General features: G+C 45.8%; 1 long non-coding RNA gene across 2 annotated transcripts; it reads right to left on the bottom strand.

The window, feature by feature from the left end:
- Positions 1–11,164: 11,164 nt before the first annotated feature.
- Positions 11,165–16,538, bottom strand: LOC128086724 (uncharacterized). 2 transcript variants are annotated; one of them, XR_008209505.1, is made up of 3 exons: positions 15,692–16,538; positions 13,222–14,840; positions 11,165–11,527 (listed from the first exon to the last, which is right to left on the bottom strand). It is a non-coding gene; the product is annotated as an uncharacterized LOC128086724 (long non-coding RNA). The 2 variants fall into 2 exon arrangements; XR_008209506.1 differs by having other exon boundaries at positions 13,222–13,282.
- Positions 16,539–19,951: the final 3,413 nt, after the last annotated feature.

Below are 19,951 nucleotides of genomic sequence, written 5' to 3'. Positions count from 1 at the left end.
GGAGGCGTCGCTCCCTCCTGCACAGCAATGTGATGCTGATTTGCATCAGGCTAGCTATTTTGGTCCTGGGAGCCCCAAAGTCACCAGATTAGGTTCTTTCGCTGTTTTTACACATATCCCATTGGGGCTGAGCTGAGCTGTTAAAAATAAGGCACTAGAAAGACAAATGGTTTCCGGGGGGAGGGGGAAGGGAGAAGGGAAGAGGGCTAGGACAGCTGTAAAATGCTGTAAGGTTAAATAAAACATTTGCCTGCTTGTGTTGTTCTTCCCATGTTCCTGAAACCAAGAAGGACCTGGAGAAATTGGAGGAATCATTCTGCTTGCTGTGTATGTTTCTTTCTTTTTTTTTTTTTTTTAAACTTGTTACACAAAACATTGTTTTTTCAATTTCAGGAAGTCTCTTGATGCCCTTTAGTTGATTTTGTTTTGCTTGTTATCTGGACAACTAATATTTTTTCCTGTTACGAGGAAAAAAAGATTTTCCCAAGCAGATTAAAGATGTTTTTTAAGTCTATGAATGGTGACATGGTTCACTTTCATTGCTTTGTTTATTTTTAATAATGAAAAACACCTTAATTTATCGTAGCAAGGCGTCCATCCTGGAGTAAACCTTGAATTGAGTTTTCGCTTGTTGTTTCTGCTTTGCTTGAGGCTTCTTATCTAAGAATGGGCTGTGAGCCTGTTCTCATGCTTTTGGAAAACCATGGCATGTGATGGAGTTTTCTTTGCAGCACATTGCTGCTGCCAGACAAGGAAAGCAGCAGCGTTTGCAAGAAGGGCCTGCTTTGTCTGGTGGCTTTGAAGTGATCCGCTTGTTCCTCTGCTGGTGTATTTTACACTATTGATGTAGGCAGGACAATGAGATATCAGGTTTTCGGGCTTTGCTTTTCTTCCTGACAGCTCAAAAACTGTGACAGCCTCCGTGCAAGAAGGGAATATGGTATAAAGTGTGCAGGTGAGAACTCTAGCAGCTAAGTAGCCAAGGAGGCAAAAAGCTGCTAGGTTTCCAAAGGCTGTGGTGCAGTGTGATGAAGGCAGCACAAGATGGTGGCCGGTCCCTGCAGGTACTGGTGGCCTGTGGCTCCACTAGCAAGTGAGGACAAGTAGTCAGACAATCACAAAATCAATAAGGTTGGAAAGACCAAACAGATCATCTAGTCTAGCCATCAACCCATGCCTGTGGTCAATCTCAACCCTGTCCTTCAGTGCCACATCTACCCTTTTCTTGAACACCTCCAGGGACATGACTCCACTACACTCCTGGGCAGCCTCTTCCCATACCTCACCAGCAGCAGGTGCTGAGGAACCTCCTGGTCCCCACAGAGCTGGTGTCCATTGCTCGTCACACTGGAGGCATCTATGGTGTCCCCTGATAAATGGATGAGCAACTGGCTCCAATTACAACAAACATCCCTACTTGTCCCTTTACCCACCTGCCTGGAGGAAACACCCGGGGCTGTCCTGCCCACTGACGGCACGCAGGAAATGCTTGGAGATGTTTTTCTTGGCACTGGGGCCACAATGCTAGAGACCTGCATGCACCACCTGACCCCAGCGAGCTGCTTCCACTGAAGGCTGCAGGTTGTTTCCTCACGTTCAGAGGAAAGGCCGGGCTGCTCCGACCTCTGGCACTGCTGTGGTTAATGTCAAGCTCACATCAGGAACTGTCTGGGGAGAAGCCAGTTTGTTTGCAGAGCCTGCAAGAGTGAGTGCCTTGCTCCTCAAAATGCCTGCAAACAAAATTCAGCTTCTGCTTTTCCTGACTAATAAGAGAAATGGCTATGCATTTTGTGCAGGTGCCTTCAAAGAAGAAAAACAAAACCTGTAAGCAGGAATACGGCACCATTTCAGCAGCAAGTATGGAAAAAGCTAAAATGATCTGCGTCTGGTGGTGAGAAGAGCTGCACCTAGAGACCTGTTGGACAAACAGCTGGACCAGACCCAGCACAGGGTGGCTATGGCCTCGTCATTATGTTAGCCACTGAAACACGCGAGTTGCTGCGTACGATCTCTTTTCCAAATGAGGGGTGATATGGCTACTGCTATTTCTATATGCTCTAATTGCAGCAGTGGTGGAAAAGTCCTGGTCAAAATTGACAGGGAAGAGTATAAATTTTTGCACAAAGGTGGTAGAAAATATTAGCAGAAGGGAGTTATGAAAAATGAGAGAGGAAGGGCAAATGCCAAAATCGCATTGTGTCTGTATTTAGAGGGCATTTCTGTCCAAATGAGGCACTGTGGGAAGGCAGGCCAATGTGGATCCAGCCACTGACTGTGCCAGATACAGCTGGGATGTGAAGGCCATGGAGAGCCTCACCTGCAGCCTCTCTACATCTGTGGGCCCTGGGACTCTATCTGAGCTCAGTGCAGGACCCTCAGCCTCTTAACCTCCTGGTCCAAACATCCATGTCTAACTGATATGGAAGCTCACTGCCTTATTTCCTATAGCTGTCCCCTCCAGCCTTTGGATTATTTGGCCAAGTAGCAAGCGTGACAAAAAGCCGTGAAAGGAGAGATGGAGTCTGGGTGGAAGGGGAGAGGAATGGAGAGAATGTGGAGGACATGTCCCATGTGGCAGCCCCCTTACTGGGGTCTTACTGCTTATACCAGTATCTAACTAATGGGTTTGCACAATGGTAGTGCTCATCCTTTGAGAAAATGGATCAGTCATTTCATAGCAGGAGAACAAAGGTTGTGGGAGGCATAGCCAGCACTCCAGGCACATAAAAATTAGAAAGGAAACCAAAAAGTTTTTGATGAAGTTTAAATGTGAGCCCTGTAACAGTGCTGGGAAATGATGAAACATCCTAGGCATCCATCATTACCCTGATTTCAAGACAATAGGTCTGAGGGCCCGCTTGGTGCAGGGTTAGGTCAGCCTTTCCTGCCAATCTTGCAGCTGTGGTGAGCTATGGTCCTGAAGAGCCCCTTACCAAGGGCCCTGGGTTGATGTTGTGCGTATGGCAGCTGAGCTGGTAACAGGCAGCCAGCAGCCTCTTCTCACAGCTACTTGGCTCCTTCAGTTCCTCAAAATGGGCGTAAGGAATGCTCCACAGAGAGCTTGTGTTTGCATGATCATCTTCTCTAAAGGCTGTAGAAGGGTGCCTAGGCTGAAGCAAGGATCAGCTTTCTCAATAGCACTCCATGACATGTTGCTTTTGCTTGCTGCTTGTGGTAAATGAGTGATTTTGTGTAGGACTTACTGCAACATGTCTAAACTGTCCTGGTGTTCAAAACACGTACCCTGCAACCAGAAAGCAAGAGACTCTTCGGTGGGGTCTATGGGAAGATGGGGTCAGTTTCCTTTCCTACTTATGTATCCTTCTGATGTGTATGTTCCATACACATTGCTTGGAGTGCTCTGGATAGCCTCCAAGGCAGTGAGCAACTCAGGAGCACACGGGACATGTTCAAGATCAATGCTGTGCTTGCTCTGCATGAGGCAGGCTGAGAGAAGCACCAGCCAAAATTTTCTCTTCCATGAAAACCACCCACAGGGTTTCAGAGCTCTGTGCGCATGAGTGTGTGCGCGTGTAGAGACGCAGGACGCGTGTTCCCACTTTAGTAATTCAAGAGCAACAGTGTAAATGGGCTCCCCAGGGAGCCGAAAGACACACAGCTGCAAAGCATCATTTGGGAGGAGAAAGAAAGCTAGCATGGGAGAAACGGAGGCTGTCTCCGATGACTTCAAAAAGCTGGTAGTATTGAACTCAGAGCTACTGTTCTCAGCCTGCATATGCCTCTGATTTTATGGCAAACTCATGTGGCTGAGGTCACTGATTGCAGCTGTACAATGATGCAGTTTTTAAGCATGCAGGACTAAGGCTTATGATCTGTGAGTTCAAGTAGAAGGAAAATCTCACTCACAGAAAGGGGGGAAAGCCTCTAACGTCTGAGATGAGAATACTACAAAAACAGTCAAAACAGCTAAGAAAAAGCCATCCTAATTTATTCCAGAGCCTATATAAATAGGCTCTTTTTTCTCCAAATGTTCTTCACTGCAAAAGGAAATGTCACGTTGAGTCAACTTGTGACCCAGATGAGATGACATGTATTTGTTTATTTTACTTATGCTCCTGTTTACAGTGTTGCACTTGGTGGATATATTTTTGTGTACACTGTTGCATTCCAGTATCACAATACATTTTTCTGCCTGCTACTAAAACCCTGGCCAGTGAACTCTGTTTCTGGGTATCACTCACATGAATTAACAAGATCTGTATGTGTGCACTTACTGACTAAGAACTCACTGCTCTGCAAATGAAACTTAATTATGCATACAGAATAGCAACTAAAGCCTCTCTGCTTTTTCTCAGCTGTGTGATTTTAAGAAGGAGGAGATGGACTTGCTACCCAGGCCAGTTCCAGGAGAGTGTTTTGATGGAACCTACACAGGGATTTCAACTCTCTGCCTCAAGGCCTGTTATACATAAGGCAGTGCGAGATACCAGTCCAAGGAATCATTGGGGTGTTCCTTTTTACCCTCTGAATGTGCATTTGTTGCTCTGGACACATCTTATAAATAGCAAATGCAAATGCCATGGTCAGTGGTGGGTTCTGTGGGCCATGGAGAGTGTTTGCTGTGTGCTGGTTGGCTGTTCCTGCATTGTACTGCCTGGGTGGTGTTGGTTTGGGATCCTGTGTTGCGTGCCTCACAGGTAGAGGTGCCTTCTAAATGTTTGTGGGTCATCAGTAGCTGTTTGCACTGCGTTGCTGTATTGGATAAGAAGCTATTTTCTCACTAGCCACCTGTATGCTTCCCATACAGACTTCGCATGCAAAGGTCTATTCGTGTTGACCTACACAATGGATTTCCTCTCTGTGAGCATTCTTGGAAATAAAGCTTTGCTCCCCAGCTGTCTGTGAAGAAAAAGGTTTATGGGATTCCACCTAAACAAAGCAATGGTTTTAGTAGCAAGATCATTGGTTGGTATTATTGTGTTGTGTTTTGCTAGCTCCAGGTTATGTCAGCGGCACGCAGGCTGCAGCTTTTGTTCAAGAGTTAGCACACGAGTGCAGAAGGGTTGGCCAAGTAGAATGTTGCAGGATGGAGACCAGAGCCATAGATTGTTTTATTGCAGGAATTGGATTAACTCATATGAGCTCATTCTCTGCTCTTCATTGCATTGTGTTTGGCGGTTCCTGCAGCACGATTGCATCTAGTTTAAGTGGCATTGTTCTGAGGTCCGGTGGGGAACAATCTTGTATTGACTAAGTGAGGGGGAAGGACAGGATGATCTCACCAGCTTTCACCATTTTTGGTACCTGCGTTTCATTTGTCTGTCTATTATTTTAACTTTCTTCTCTGCCTGAAGGTGATTATTGTGCACAAACAATGAGTGGGAATGCTCCATGCAATTGTGTGGCTTAGAGCTGGGGAGAAACAGTTGTCCTGTCAGGTATGGGAACATGGGCCTTCTTACAAGCAAAGGGCAGCACTCATCTGGTCATCAGTGTTTGTACTTGTCAACATTAGCTCTTTTGCTTCCCTCCCCTCCTGAGGGGAAAAGTGCAAGTATGGAAAAGACTGTGACTGTTCCAAGTGTCCTGCAGAACTTGGAGGACTGCATTCTCAGAATCAGTGAGTTCTGTATGAGGATCTGCTGAACAGAGTTTGTGCTGCACAAACTGCTGCAGGAGTGCATTTGGAGCACTGTCAGTATGGACTTGGGCTTTCCTGAAGAAAATAGCACTGCTGCAGACTAACAAAGGTGCTTGGGCTATGACAGAGAAATGCTAATGTCAAAGGAAATCCATGTCTGACACTTTCAAAATCTGGATCTTACTTTCTTTGCGGTTCACACCCAAGCACTCATTGGTTAACAGCAAAATACAACTTTTGCTGAACACGTTGACCATGCGTCATAGATTTGAACAAAGATCAGCTGAAAAGACTTGGTTAAGGGCCAGGAAAAATCTGCCTAGAACAGGAAAAGTAGGAAAGCATATTTTTGCAGTCGAGGTGAAAGGAACTGAAAGATCTCATTTTCTTCTCCCCTCCCTGGAAACTCCCTGAGCCCTAACAGTAAAATTCTGTTGTAGCAGCAAAAGTGTGAAAATGGAAGAGTATCACCCTTCATGAATTGCTCTTCCAAAAGCAGCATAAAGTCTCCCCTAATGATATGGAGGAGCTTTCCCACATCACTTGTTTCCAGTTCTGTGTCCTTTCAGTTTCCCTTTTTGCTTTGAGTGAAAGCATCTGTAGATCTTGTAGGGCAGAAGTTATGGAGAAGCTGGCAGGCAGCAGTGGGACAAAAGGGGCAGGGTGCTGGTCTGGCAAAGGGTAGGAGTCACTGTGTGAGTGTCTAATCCATTTACATGTACTCCAAGACTGTTTAAGCTGCTGCTTGAACAGCAGATTGCTAGCCTGGGTTTGTGGAGGTTCTTCCAGTCTTTCTGATGTTATTTTACAAGAAAAAACTTGTTTGCCACCAGGACTGCCTTCCTTTATATCAGTTTATATCAGTTTATGTGTGTCACTATTTCATTCTTTGCACGTTGAAGTTCGGGAGCCACCAGAGTGGCTTCTTTCTCATCATACAGATTTTACTTTATCTTAATCAAGTTTTATGCAGCATTTCCTACATACCTGTGACACTCACTGTCTAAGGGACACGATGTGCTGGGAGATGTTCCCCTCCTGCCAGCTGATGGACAGGGGTTTTTGATGGACAGATGTGTTTTGTGAGTCTGCACTCCTCGAGATCCATGTGCAGGCCAGGTGAAGGTGCTAGTGGGCCAGAGCAGCAAAGGCCCTGCTGGGAGATGGCTGGACAGTGCAAAACAGTGTGAACCTGTAAGGATGGAGAGTCATGCATGCCTTTATTGGTTGTAATGAGAATTAGGTGACAGAACTCTGCCCCAGGCTGATTTTAGAAATATTTTTACTTTCCACTATGGCGGTGGTGGCAAGCTCCGAGGATGTACATTCTTGCCTATTATAGGAAATTGAAACTTCCTTTCTGTATCTAAAGGGGGCTGTAAGAAGGAAAAGTACAGAATCTTCAGTGGGGTCTGCTATGACAGGACAAGGGAAAATGGTTTCAAACTGAAAAAGGGGAGATCTAGATTGGATAGAAGGAAGAAGTTTTTTATGGTAATGGTGGTGGGGCACTGAAACACGTTGCCCATAGAGGTGGTGGATGCCCCATCCTTGAAATCATTCAAGATCTGACTGGACCGGGCTATGAGTACCTGAGGTACTAAGGTACTCACTGTAGGTGTCCCTGCTCATCGCAGGGGTGTTGGACAGAATACCCTGTAAGAGTCTCTTTTAACTCAAGATGATTCTATGAGTCTAAACTACAGGCATAACTTCTCATCCATTTGCAGAAGTTTATCTGCTTTGGTTTATCCAAAGACAACAAAATACTTCTGAAAGGAGACTAATATAATCTCTGTGCTCCAGCGAGGGAAACTGAGGCACTGAGTGATGAAGTCAGTGATTCAAGGAAGCATGAGGGTCCATTGCATTTTGGGCATTAGGTGCATGTAGTCTTACCAGCATGGACCCCATAGCCTGGTGCAGCAAACCCTGCCATGGAGATAAACTCACCAGAGGCATTCCTGCAGAAATGGAGAGGCAGGTTTCCTTGGGGCTGAGTACAAAAAACACCCTGGCAATCAGTAGTAGGTGGTATTGCACCAACATGTCAGAGAAAAGCTTGTTTGTGCCAAATATATTGGAGAAATTATTTTTGGAATGTTCACTGGTGTGAAGATGTGTCTCTGAAATAGTGAGAGGAGCAGAGGAACTGTAGTGATGTTCTGGGTATGTGCCAGCTGTCTGCATTAGAGAGAAGAGTGATGGAGCAGGAAGGAACATGGATGCATTTACTCCTCCACATTTTTCCTTGAATCTCTTTAAAAAATCCTGCTATAGATGACAGTTTCCCAACAAAGGGTGGGTTGAAGATGCTGGGTGGGAGATGAGGTCTTTGGACTATGTGGAGCACAAGAAAACCAACTAAATCCAAGGGATTTGGGTGATTCCTGAACCCTTTTCTCTTTGTTCAGGGAGGATCAAGGCACTCTCAGGATAGGGGTGAGCAGAAGGGATGTCCAGTTATCTAGCAGTTCTGTCCTAGGCACCAAAAGGGGGAAGGAACAGGGATTAGGAGTTGCAGCCCCCCAGTGTCCTTCCTCCAAACTCCCCCTGAACACACGGTCCCTGGCAGCACGATGCTGCAGCTGCTACCAGAAATGCAGGCAAATCTGATAATGGGATGGGGGTGGGAAAAAACTCAAGAATAAAAAGAGCTCTCTGTAATGTGTGGGTTACTCTCTGAGAGTGGCACTGCTGTTCTCCCAGGCAGCAGCAGGCTGAGAGGCACATTGGGAAGGCAGGTGACCAGGAAGCAGAGAGCTGCCTACTGCAGCAGAGATAGGGATGCTGTTTACAATAAAAGAGACGGGCTGAAGAGAGGCCACTGGGGAGATCTCTATGGAGACACTTCACCTGCTGCAATGGGTGGCTTTGGGGATTGGCATTGGGTCTTTTGAAGAAAAGTGCCTTGCATGGGCATGGCAGGATGCACGCTGACTGCAGCAAGGTGAAGCTTTCCAGGCCTGCTGTTCAGCAAAGAGAAAATGGCTCTGAAGCATTGCTGAGGTTGGGATCCAAGCCATAAAAGCTAAGATATTCAAAAGATGCAGGTCAGCTGTTTGCTCTCAGAAGGGGCCCAGTATTCAGGTATAGGGGAAAGCAGGGAGAGGAGGCTGTATTTCCCTGGGCTGACAACATAGAAGCTTTCCTCCTCCTTTCCAGGCTGCTGTTCTCCCCCAGGTAAAGTGCTAGATACATGATTTCAGAAGAAGATGTGACATGGAACAACAGATCCTACAGGGCCAAGTCTGGGCTGTGCTGCATGTGCATTTTGGATGGTCCTGCTTGAAGGAGGCTGGGATGGAGGAACTCAAGGCTGTGATTTCCAGAGGTACCTTTGAAGTAGAGCAGGAGGGAGAAGGGAAGTGAAAGCATAGGGGCAGATTTTTCATCCTCTTGTCCTAGAGCTGGGGTGTCAATGATGGGTATGATGAAGTGATGGTATGTGTTGATTGTGCTCATGTGCCAAGTAATGAATGCATCACACAGACATGGAAATCACCGAATCCACCTAGCATAAACAAAGGAAATAGAGAAGTGATTTACTGTAAAATTAATGAAAATGCAATCTATCTAAAAAGGGAAATGCTCAGACCACACTTTGGGGAGAGTCAGTAAGACAGAAATGGGAGTGGGCCAGAGAAAAAGGTTTCTCTGCAGCCTTGGGAGTAGGTAGTAGACTGATTCATCCAGTGCCACCCTGCCCTGTGGTCTCTTTTCCCAGGGAATGGCCAACAAGCCCAGGAGAACAGCCCTGGGGAAAGCTGGCTGTTCTTCACGCCTGTGTGTGCACAGCCATGGAACTGCTGGTTTGGGAGCACTATTGTCACCTGGGGATACATGAGATCACGGGGCTGCTGGCTTTGTTGTGAAACTGTCTGAGCAGCAGAGCAGACCAGACAGTGCCTCCCTCTCCTCCTATATCCATCAATTTCTTTCTTTTGAGTGAGGCAAAATTTCTCCAGATGAGTTCTAGCAGAAATCAAAAGGAGAGCGAAGCCTTGAGAGAGAAAATAATTAATCACAATTATCATGGTTTTCCATTAACTTGGCTGAATAGTATATAAGTATAGACTGGGTTATTTGCAAGATTGAAAAGAGGATGTGCTGAAGTGGGCAACGGAGTTCAACTATTTCTCCTAACATATGATACACAATTTTTCAGAAGGAGAAAAGTGCTGCTGTCATTTAAATCAAGTCTGGTTGATATTCAAGTCTGGTGTCCAAAGGAGAATTACTGTGTTGAGGCTAAGCTCATTTGTCTTGAGATATTTTCTGTGTCTAATTGGATAGTTTCTTGGCAGTAGGAGATAAATGAAAGAGTGTGCATTTGTTTAAATGAGCATAAGGCAGATAAGGATCAAGAGGAACAGTGGTGGCACTCATATCAGTCATATAGGTCCCTTTTGTGCTTTTAACAGGAGACTGTCACTTCATCATCCTTCTCTTTGCATTTCTCTGACTCTCGCCATCTGAATTCCAACCCTTACCATTGCCTTTTAGCCCTCCTGTCTCATAGAAACTAAGTGGTCAGGATAAAAAACAAACACATAGGCACACACAGGAGAAATCACCAAAACCCCAGATCCTTTCCTTGCATTGGTAATGCCTGAAGCTAGAGGATGATCAGAGCTTATCCTTCCTGCTGTTCTCTAGTCTGAAGAAAATTGCTTCTCCAGGCCCCCCATGACACAGCAACTGTCCACATAGCATTCACAAGGGAATTTCCTTCCAGTCCCAGCTGTGGAGGCTGTCACACATGGGACATCAGCACCAGTGGAGAGATGATCAGAGCAGAAGCAGCAGTGGGAGGTGTCCTTGAGATTAGAACGGCATTTGGAGAGCATTAGATTTGATATGTTATAGTCATGTTGTATAGCTCAGATGTCCTGTGATTTTCAAGTGTTTGAAATCTCCAACAGATCTTCATTCTTACCACAAGTACTGTCCTCTAGGCTCTTTCCCTTTGGCCTATTGTGAAGAAAAGCTCCATGGGGGGACAGAGAGGCATGAAAAAATGGCTAGATTTGAATGGCTAGACTATTTCATGAGCAAAGCCAAGCAAGAGCAATAGGCCATGCTGATTCACAGCAAAGGCATGAGCCAGGAGATCTACTCACCAATAACCTGAATTACTGATCTGCACTTTCCCTGAAGAGTCACTTTTCTGAGCTCTGGAATTGCATAAAACCTTCAAAAGTGACAAAATTATGTAAACTAGATGATTGATAGACCAAAGGATATTTAAGTTATTTTCAACATTATGTTTCTTTTGTGAAGTGATGCCAGCTACTAACATAGCGCAACTTCTGAAAATGCTGGATAAATGCCTGCTCTTACTGGTTTTCCATGCAGCTGGAAAAACTTCATTGAGTGGAAAAGTCCCTGGGCAGGCAGCTTATATCAAAATAGATAAGCTTTAGACACCCTATGAACACAGTCTGACTAGATCTTGAAGGTCTTTTCCAACATTAATGATTCTATGGTTCTATGAACATACACATCTTTGGAGATTTTTCCAAATCCAAGATATAACTGGAAGAAGTGCTTTGTGGGGGACCCAGCAGTGCTCGCTAAGAGGTCCTCAGCAAAGGTTGGGGAAGAACTGGGCTGATCTTTCTGAAAACATTCCCATAAGTTCCTTGGCATTGTGCTGGCAGAACATGAGAGCTCATTCCTTCTCTTGAAGGACATCTTTGGTGCTTTGAAGGCAATTTGCTCCCCATCCAAAAGATCTTGCTGCTCTGTGCAGTCATGCTGAGGTCCTCTGGAATCACCCACACCAGGACTTTGGTCTTATAGCTGTATAGGGAAGGTGGCAACATGGATGTGAGCTTGCTGCTTGCATCACAGAAAGGCAAGCAGGTCTTGGGATCACTGTGCCTCCTCCAAGGACAGCCTGGCCTGAAGGATGGATGTGTGCTGTGGGAACAGAGATGGCAGGATCTGCTGTGACTGCAGTTGTAGAGATATGACCGTGGATCCCCATGCATGTCCTGCCCTGCAAGATGCTGAGTTGCTCAGCCTACTCAACCTGTAGGGAACTGCTTCCAGCAGATAAGATGATTCATGAAAGCACTATTTTTTATTTTATTCTTTGTTTTCAATACCCACAATACCAGATATAGTTTTGTCAAAGCATTTTGGTAGCTCCATAACCCAGAGAGCCTTGAAGAAAAATCTGCTTTGCTAGTTCAAAACAAAACCATTGATTCTGAGGCACAAGGGAATACATGGAGAGGCTATATTTAGCAGTCCTAATGTAGTGTAGTTGTTTTGTTCATTTAAAAGTAATTTGGCATTAAATATCATTTCTGCACATAGCATGGAAAAATGGATGCCAGGATTCTTTTTCAGTACAGAAAACCTTAGATTAATTGACCAAAAATTGCTGCTTGCACATAATCTTTTATTTCCAGACCATCATATTTTCTAAAAACATACACAGGACCCTGCGTTGAATTGTAATGGCTCCAGACTAGCTCTTGTAATGAAGCTGAGATGGTCTGTTGGCCAAATCAACTATTTAATCAGCCTGTATTTATATTACAAGAAACTACACTGTAGTGTGATAAATTCACCATCTGGTCACTTACTGTTCCACACATCTGTATTTTATTATCAGTTTAGACTGTAATGGTGGGATTCATCCCTTCTTTGTTTAGCAAATAGGTGTTTAGTCTAAGTCATGCTTCCCGGTAATCCATAGAGGCATCTTCAACAAGCAGTTTAACCTCTCCTGCCCCTGCTAACACCATTTATCTTGGGATGGGATGAATTGTTCTTTAGAAATACTTCTTTCTCTCTCCATTGACTTTAGAGAATACAAGGATGATTGGCCTAGACCAGGCAGCATGGGAATAAATGGGCTTGGGTTGTATCAACATCTTCTCTGGCACTGAGTGCGGTGAATGTGAATAGGTCTGTTAATATCTGCAGAGAAAGATGCTTTATGTGGACCTAGTTGGGCTCACACTGCTAAAACTGAAAGCATACAGCAAGCAACCTAGAGGCTCATTTTAGATACTTGATAAGAGCTTCACTCTCAAACTCAGTGGGAAGAGCCTCACTGATTTCTGCCCAGGGCTTTCCCAGATTCCAGGGATGCTGGGTGCTCCCCATTCAGCTGCTGGAGGAGGGGGGTTGCCTATATGAGTGTTTAGGACCAAGGAGTCTAAATTTGGCCCCATTATGGAATCATTTCCTGGCAGTTTTCCTTTTGTTGTGTCTCTCAATGCAGAATATCTCCTCAATTTTCTATATTTACCTTCCTTCCCTCCTTTTGTGGAGTGCATTGTATAAGACCTTGGCTATGACAATGTCCTTTTCCCCCCCCCCACCTCCAGGAAATGCTCTGAGCATCATATCGTAGTCATTGCTGTTTGGTGCAATGAAGTCATTTTCAGAGAAAAGTTTTGCAATGCATGCAGGGCTGGCTTCACCTGGGGATGGGCAGCCCTGTGTGGGAACTACAACCAGACAGGGCACATGGGGAAAAGCCTCTGCGACCCATGCAGAGCTGAGGTCTCCTAAGCAGGAGGAGTAAGTGGAGTTCCTCAGAAGCAGCTGGAGTCAATGCTTTCCCCAGGAGCATGTTGTATGGGAAATAAGATTACCTGGAAAGCACACAGCTCTGAGTACTTACAGCCTGCATTCTTCTGGCTGTCACAGTACCACCTAGTAGGAAACAATTGCCTCAGTAAAATATAACAATAGCTTTTCATTAGAAGAATCTGAATTCTTACTTTCCATTGCCATCGGCAAGCTAACCAACAAAATCATTTGGCAATGTCCTTGTTCTTTAGAACCAGCAAAGGCAAGAATGAACACTGGGTCCATGAGCTTGACTACCAGGGATCTTATCCTTGAACATCAGAACCATTACCTTAAGGCAAAACTAATAGAGGAAATATATGGCATGTAAGCTTGGCCACAATGAGAATTTTACTGAGCTCATTTGGCTCACCATAAAGAGTTCTCATCCTCCAAGGAAGACCTGTGGTAAAGCCTCACCTGGCCATGACTGCACCTTCCCTCTATGCATCGGCCTTGCCCATGCTGGCTGCTGGCTCTGGCAGTGCCAGGCAGCTCTCAGAGCATTTCAGCTAGGACAGTAAATAACACAGGCCATTGGACATGCAGAGTTCTCTGTGGTGGTGGTGGTGACTCTCACACAGCCCCCAGTTTCCATTAAAGGAAATTTACAGTTTCATCAAAACGATGTTTGTCCTGCAGAGCACCATGCAAGATTAAGAGTGATCTGCTACCTAGGCTGAATGGAGATCCTGAACAAAAAAACAACACACACAAACAAACAAAAAAAACCACAACAACAAAAAACCCCTTTCCCTAACAGTGAAGATAGATACATGGATAGATTGAACTGCAGTTACACTGAACCTTGTTTACATCCAGTGATTCATTTCATGAGACTCATGACAGACTAGTAAAATATCTTCTGCCACTAAAGCAGACAGTAGCTGCTCTTCCCTATTTCAACAGTCTAAAATGTTACATCTGCAGCTGTGTATACACTTCAAAATTTGGCCTGTCATTCTTTATCTGAGCACATCTGCTCAAATGTGCTGACCTGGGTTCCCACTAGGGAGGTACATCCCACAACTAGTGTGGGATGGAGCTGCCCACAGATAGGGCTTCCACTGGCAGAACCAGTTGCATCCAGGCTATAGGAGGAATCAATCTATTCCAATGAAGCTAAACAACAAAGAGAGCTTCTGATGCAGCTGAAAACAAGAACTAGCCTACTTAGTTTGGAGAAGCCCAGAGGCTGAGGTACAGGCTTGTCACTCAGTTTTCCATCTGGATCAGCAAACTGAGCTGAAATGTAGCTTCTCTATGAGAAACTGTGCCTTCCTCTGCAACCCCAACAACAGCAAACTGAACAATGCTTTGCATTTGTTGCCAAATCCTATTGTAGAACAGTTTATTCTTGTCTCTGTTAATTCACTGGCCTTCTCTGTACTTCTGCAGAGCAAGTTCCATCTACTAGCAGTGGCACCAGTGCCATCACAGGCTGCCCATGTTTTTAATACTGTGTCATCTCACTTCTTACAAGCAAGACTTGGTGTGATGATGCAATAAAGATACAGATGCTGGTGCAGGGAGCCTGTGCTCCCTCCTGGGCAGCCTTCCCTGTGCTGGTGTCCAGCATTCCAGGAAAGCCAAGAACCAGTGCTCCTCAGAGCACATCCAGGTGGCTGGTCAATGCTGCACACTGAAGAAAAAACAAACAAACAAACAACAACAACAAAAAAAAACAAACAGCTTGCCTACGCCTTATGGATTTCTTAGCAAACCCAGTTTAAACTCAAAATGTTTCTGTCAAGAGCAAACTCAAAAAGCTAGTAGCTCTATAGATAGGCCAGAGAAGTTTGTAGCTTTCTCTCATAGAAAAGTTACCGATCATGGACAGAAGCACTACATTGATTGCAGATTATTCACATTGCAACAAAATTGAAGTTTAGGTATTTGTGGGATGAAATAAGTTCCCACGCAGCCTGATCAGTACCTCAGCCAAGTCCTGGGCCAGTTCCTCTAAACAACCCTCTGAAATTCCCAAAGCCATGCTGGCTGAAACTAGCATTTCACCATGTGACCTCCGTGAAGGCACAGGGCCACTCTGATGCAAGTTCCGCGAAACCTCAAACCATTTCTAAACTTCCATATTGATATATTTCCTTGTTCCAGTGGTGCATAAAAGAAACAAAGTCCAGAAAGCCCTGATGCTGTCTTGTGAGACTTAAATCTATCATGTTTTTGTTAGCTCAGCACCTGTACTGCACACAGGTTCTGTTGAGCATCAAGAAGAGATGCCCACTATTTGCTGGCTGATGCTTTCAAAGCCAGGGAGGGAGTAGTTGAAGACAAATTTCACCATACTAAGTTTGTAGGGATTCCATCACAATGACAGATTTCTCATTTTTTTTTCTCAACTGCAAGTGTGAGCAGTTGTCCCCATTATATCTTGGTCCATTTTGGTTTCCTGGAATAGCACCTCATCAATTTTACATTGCAATAGGCTAACTCTCATCATCCCCGTCCCATGCGTTTGCTGATATTTCATACCTTTCTGCTTGCACAGAGTAGCTCTGATGCTCCTGCGTGCACTCAAAGGAACATTCTTCCTGGACAGGGATTGTTTTAGGATGCAGTTGCCACATAGAACTTCCTCTTCTCTGCTACATAGCAGACAGCCACATCTTTTGAGTCTTGTCTCAGAGTAGAGAGAATAACCTATGCAAACATCAGTATAACTTGTTACTAATCTGGTTCCTAAGAGTTTTTGCCCAGAGTTCAGAAGAGCACAAATCCTGCAGATCTGCTGTGTGCCTGCTCCTGGGTAGGCTCATATACTTGTAATTCAGCCACTACTGTCTTTCAGATATCAGTGCTGGATCTTTAGTATTATCTCTTTCTTCCTTCATTCGTCTGGGTTTTTCTTCACAATCTCAGATCTTATATGGTCTGTCTCCTTTTGCATTCGGATAAACATTTCATTGTTTGTATTCCTCACTTCCCATCCAGGGGTACCTCAGCTGGATAGGTAACACTCCATCCTGGGCTATGCATGTGTGTGAGTGATGCCACAGCCACCTCATGCTGTTCTCTCCCTCTGGGCACCTGCTCATGGCAGCTTGGGCCAGGTGGAAGCAGATGTCACAGGGAAGCCAACATGGTGGACCCTGGCTAGCAGAAGGAAGTGCTGAAGTAGCGCAAAAGACAGATGTTGTTTGCAAACAAGAGCCTCTGGAGGCCAAGCATACAACAAGCACCAGGGGCACTGCATCTGCCTCATTGCGTCCTCTTCTGTCTACCAATAGACCCATGGGACCCAGGGCCTCATTTAGACCTTCCCCTTATCATGTCTCGAGCCAGCAGTTCTGTTGTCTCCTTCATCCCTTCCCTGCTCCACCAGTCCTGAAGAGTTGGTGGGTTGGTCTTTTTAAAAATAAATAAATAAATACAAAAAAAATCTTAACTGTTTTTTTTTGGGAGGGGGTTAATAGCAAAACTTTAAAGGTTTGCAGAAGTTTCTACATATTTAAGTTCCTTCTCTCACCCATAATACATCTCAGTGGATATGTTTGAGTTAAAAATACATAAATACATGACTTTCACCAGCATCCAAAATGCAGCCCACAAAGAGAATTCCTCAGTGTTAGCAGTGCGCAATGCTGTGGTTACAATTAGTGCTGAACGAACGCATGATTTGGGATTATTACTCAAGCACACTTAAATGAGGTCTGAGAAGGGGTGGATCCTGGCTCCAGCCCTCCCAGTCACTCAGGTACATTGCATACACCTGAGATCCCCTGGGTTGGCTCTGCCTTTCCCCCAGGTGCTTAATCACTGGTTCAGGCTGTCACTTAGCATGCTGCACACTCCCATCTAGAAAAGCTGTGCAGTGCTAACTAACCACAGGCTAGGAAGCGTACCTGCCATCCATGTGCTTTGGATGTGTCTTGCTAAGTCTCAACCATGCACCAAAGTGTGCCCTATCCTGAGTGCGGATATTGCAACAAGATGGTTTTTCTCTGTATAAACTGAGCTGGAATTTCTCCTGGATTTTTCCCAGCCTGCTGCTGAGCCCTAATTGCTCCCAGCAGACTTCAGTGCCTTGGAGATACAGCCACGGGCAACTGCTTGGACGTTTGTCCGTGTGTCAGAGAAATCAGAGTGTCTGGTATTCGCTGCTGAGGTTGTCTGTCTGCGGCACTTGCTTGCTCTCGTCACGTGGCATTGCTTCTGTTCCCTGAGCAGAGGTCTTGGTGAGTTTTCTTAGCAGGACTTTCCAGGTTTTTAGGCTTATGAATTTATTTCCTTGAAGGCTTATGCCCACAGCATCAGTACTGGGAATGCTCTCCTTAGCAGAACTCCGTCACAGGACTCTTTCCAAACTCCGCAAGGGCTCTGTGCCAACTAAAACAGACTCAAATCAATCCCAAATCCTACTCTTTCTTTTTGCAGCTCTTTCTAACGAGGAGGGGTGAAATGCATGATGTCTCCCAGGGCTGCTGATTCCTTCCTTCCCTCCTCAAAGGCCAGGAGCACTGAGCACAGGTGCCTGGTGCATGGGGCCGGCGTGCAGCTTTGCCGGCCTGTGACAGACAGGAAGCCTTTTACTCTAATTAGCCACTACAGAAGCTTGGCATTTCTCCTCAGAGCGGCTTCCCCACTGATCAGGAGCACGTATCTCGCTCTTCCTTCTCACCTCGCACGTCCCTGCCACCGTGGCCTCCCGCTGGGCCATGGAGGCAGGGCTGCGCAGCACGTTGCTGTGAGGAAGCGGGTGGGGGACACACAGAGGAGCAAACATGGGGTTCTGGTGTGCGCAGGGCTTTCTTCCAACTTGGCCGTGTTCACCTCCTGAGCACGGGTGGTTTCTGTCCCCTGCTCCCCCGCTTCAGCCAGGCTCACTGCGCCTTTGTCTGATTAATCACTCCAACCCGTTGCAGGGCTTCCTGGGGGCTCTTTGGCTGCCGGGTTATGAAGACCCATGAGTTCATTGTTTAAATTAAGTTCTTCTATATGGAAACACCACTGGTTTCCCATATGGTCTTGGCAAACCCACCATCCGCTCTCCACCTAAATTAAATTTCACTAATTGAATTAGTTACCATTTTATCAGCTGCCGCTTTGCAGTAGTTTGTGAACCCCCTGGGGCCCGGGCCACGCGCAGTCAAGAGCTTCCCCACCTTGCTCTCTCATTTATCATCGTGACAACACGCAGCGCTGGGAGAAGCGGGGGGGTGGAGAATGCCCTGCCCTCCCCAAGCATCCCAGCCATCTCTGAGCATCCTAATGATTGACCTCTGCTAGCAAAGCAGCCCTGCGCTGACCTCAGGCTGCTGAAAGGAAGCATTCTCCCCTTTGTACAAATCCCCCTGCGACCATGGTCCTGAATGCAGGACTGTCAGAAGGGAAGCCTCACACGCGGGCAGCAGCACCCTGGGACCATGCAGCTTCCATATGCCAGGGGACTAATAGCGACAGAGCCAGGCTCGGGGATCACACCACCCTGGTGAGAGAGGGAAAGGGACTACATGGAAAGGGACGGCCTGAAATTGGTCTGCCAGCATCTGGCAGTGGAGCATGAAGCGTGTCACCTGTTCCAGCCCCTTCACAGGCACTGGCAGCTTTGCTATTGTTATACCCCATCCCCCAGCCTGGCAGGATTTTGCAGCACCACAGTGGATGGTGGGCTCCCAGCACTGCCACTAGTGCTTCTGGTGGGGTGCAGCCAGGTAAGAGTCTCTAATAGCCTAACTTAGCTGCTTCCAGGATAACCTGTCAAATGGTGACCTTATTCTCCCCTGTTGGTTTGCGATGCAGAAGACATGCCCACAAAGAGAAAGAAGCCAAATTGGAGGAGGAAGCTGCTATGCCAGCCTTCAAAAGGGACAGCATCATCCTGCCCACAGCCACCCACCTTCTTGCCTTTCCAGGGAGTATGCTTGAGAATGAAAACAAAAACCTTAAAAGTGGGGAAAAAAAAGTTAAAAAGTTAAAAAGTTAAAAAGTGAACAACGCTGACTGCGCATTTCACTGAAGCCTGGCTTACACCTAGCATATCATATGTCCTTGATAAAATGCCATCTCCTTTCAGAAAACTCTCGAGGGTGTTGGAATATCTAGAAAAGAACAGTCTCCGCAGTACTGTCCAGACTTAATGCTCAATCAGTGGCTGATGCTTTACTTTTAGTAGTAGTGATCAGTGTATGCCTCATGACTAATTTTAATATTTCTTCAAGGATGCATACACAGTAACAAATGAGTCAGAAAGGTTTTAGAACGGATTTCTTGGGTAGGAAATAGGATTTCTCTGAACCGATTACGGGTTTTACACTTGAGAATAGTTTTGTAGACTTTTACCCAACTTTATGCTAAGCCTCTCCTTTTTTCTCTGTAAGCAGCCTTTAACAAAGATGTGGTGTTGATTTTCACAGCAGCTCATGACTATATTAATGAGGTTAATGAGATGATAAGCAAGAGCTGTGACAGCATGTAAAAAGTCTAGCACTCATCAAGATACTGCCAAACTAGAATTGCTGAAGTCTCAGCATTGCTTAGAGATATGGATCTCCAAAATATTGGGGGTTAATGTGGAAGAGTCCCAACTAGTGCAGGGTTCAGAGAAGCAGCTGCATCACCAGTCTGGACAGGGGATGAAAGGAAGGAGCAGGGAGGGGAGAACCCTTGGGGAGGGGAGGTCCTGTTGTGGGGTGCTGTGTGGGAGTGGCAAGGACCTGGGTCATACAGGGGACAAGGTGTGGGATGTGTACTCTGGATGCTGCAGGGGCATTTAACTAGGCTGCCTTGCAAGAC

Source organism: Tympanuchus pallidicinctus, unplaced genomic scaffold (assembly GCF_026119805.1).
Source record: "Tympanuchus pallidicinctus isolate F22 unplaced genomic scaffold, pur_lepc_1.0 scaffold3, whole genome shotgun sequence".
In the NCBI taxonomy this organism is placed as follows: domain Eukaryota; kingdom Metazoa; phylum Chordata; class Aves; order Galliformes; family Phasianidae; genus Tympanuchus; species Tympanuchus pallidicinctus.
This window is presented reverse-complemented; position numbering and strand designations above follow the sequence as displayed.